The sequence below is a fragment of the Dama dama genome, chromosome 1 (genome assembly GCF_033118175.1).
Source record: "Dama dama isolate Ldn47 chromosome 1, ASM3311817v1, whole genome shotgun sequence".
Classification (NCBI taxonomy): domain Eukaryota; kingdom Metazoa; phylum Chordata; class Mammalia; order Artiodactyla; family Cervidae; genus Dama; species Dama dama.
The window spans coordinates 71,958,099-71,960,127 of NC_083681.1; the positions used below are offsets into that span (position 1 = coordinate 71,958,099).

The following is a 2,029-nucleotide window of genomic DNA, read 5'->3' on the forward strand; positions in this document are numbered from 1 at the left end:
AAAAATATGGAACGCTTCACAAATTTGCGTGTCATCCTTATGCAGGGGCCATGCTAATCTTCTCTGTATCGTTCCAATTTTAGTATATGTGCTGCCAAAGCGAGCACACAATTTTTTTTAACTTAAAAAAAGTATGCATGTTGTATATGTCATATAGCTTAATACTTACAGAGAAAAACAAATAGAAGATGTACTCCCAATTGCCAGCTGCAACTAGTGGGAATAGGAAATGAGGTGGGATACTTTCTTATATGTGGACTTTTCTGGTGGCTCAGACAGTAAAGCGTCTGTCTATTAATGCAGGAGACCTGGGTTCAATCCCTGGGTCAGGAAGATTCCCTGGAGAAGGAAATGGCAACCCACTCCAGTACTCTTGCCTAGAAAATCCCATGGACGGAGGACCCTGGTGCAGGCTACTGTCCATGGGGTCGCAAAGAGTCAGACACGACCGAGCAATTTCACTTTGTCACTTTCTTATATACTTCTGTGAGCTTTTGAAACTAAAAAAACAAATATCAAAACTATATTTTTCAATCACTTGTTTCAAAATGACTGGTTTAGTTTGTTTTGTTTGTTTGTTTACAGAAGGTCTCATGAAATGTATGTTCTCTTATAAAGTAGGTGATAGAGTAGAAAAGAGCCTTGGGTGTTTAGAGAAGACCCCTTGGTTCTAGAAACAGACCTGCTGCACCAGAAAAGTTCTTAGGCAAGAAGTTCATCTCAAAGGGTTGAACTTCTTGAGAGCTGAATAAGTAGTGGAAACTCATGCTGAAACATGAGAGTGCTAGTGTGATGTTTGAATGGATAATGTGAAGTCACTTTGAATGTGATAATGCGGTACTGAAGCATGTACATGTTAATGCTCATATCTTATGGTAATATTATGTTTCAGTAAAGTTTTACTCTTTTGGAAACCTCCTAGTTTCTAACATCAAAGGCTTTTCTTTTTTATCATGGCACTATTTCTTTTTTAACCTAGAACTGAACACCTTCTCAACTGAACTTAAAGGAGAAATTAAGTGCAATATTTGGAACTACATTTAAATGAAGATGAGGTAGAAGACAGAACTGTTACAAGTATGTAAGCTTTATTGTACAGACAAATGAAGGCTTCAGCTCTGTTGTATTCTTAAATATTCCTAGCTTCTATGTAATTCTCTAATTATAGAACTTTATTTCATTATGTTGAACTAGTCCTGATTTCACCATGAAAATCTGACCTGAAACTCTGTTTACAGAAATATTGAATATGAATTTAAAATTAAATGTTGACTATTGGTATATTAAGAGATACAATTTGGTTGATTCATATTTTTTCCATGTTAAAGATTACTCTGAGCTCTAAATATTTTAAATAAACGAGACTGAAATCCAATGTGATTGTGTCTGACTATGTTATCTGTCTAATAACCAAATATTTCTAAAGACTGTTCTTCATTAAACTTATTTTAAATGCTTTAATTTAATTGGAGTATAATTGATCTACAATGTTGTGTTAGTTTCCGATGTACAGCAAAGTGATTCAGTTGCACATATATTAATAGATATATTAATGCCTTTTTAGATTCTTTTCTCCTATCAGTTATTACAGAATATTAAGTACAGTTTCCTGTGCAGCACAGTAGGTCCTTGTTGGTTATCTATCTTATACACAGCAGTGTGTGTTCATCCCAAGTTCCTGATTTATTCCCTCCACCGCCCCCCCCCCCCCCCCCCCCCCCCCCCCCCGTTTCTCCTTTGGTAACCACAAATTTGTCCTCCATATCTGTAATTCTGTTTCTGCTTTGTAAATAAGTTCATTTGTAACTTTATTTTTAAAATTAGATTCCACATATGAAGGGAGAAGGAAATGGCAACCCACTCCAGTATTCTTGCCTAGAGAATCCCATGAACAGAAGAGCCTGGTCAGCTAGAGTCCATGGGGTCACAAAGAGTCAGACACAACTGAGTGACTAACGCATGTCCACATATGAGTGACATGCTATTTGTCTTTCTATGGCTTCACTTAGTATGATAATGTCTAGGGTCT

At 36.5% G+C, this 2,029-nt stretch overlaps 1 non-coding gene across 1 annotated transcript; it reads right to left on the reverse strand.

Annotated features, from left to right (window-relative positions):
* LOC133065064 (U6 spliceosomal RNA) lies at positions 1 to 107 on the reverse strand. The gene has a single exon (XR_009694824.1). It is a non-coding gene; the product is annotated as a U6 spliceosomal RNA (small nuclear RNA).
* Between the last annotated feature and the right edge of the window lie 1,922 nt (positions 108 to 2,029).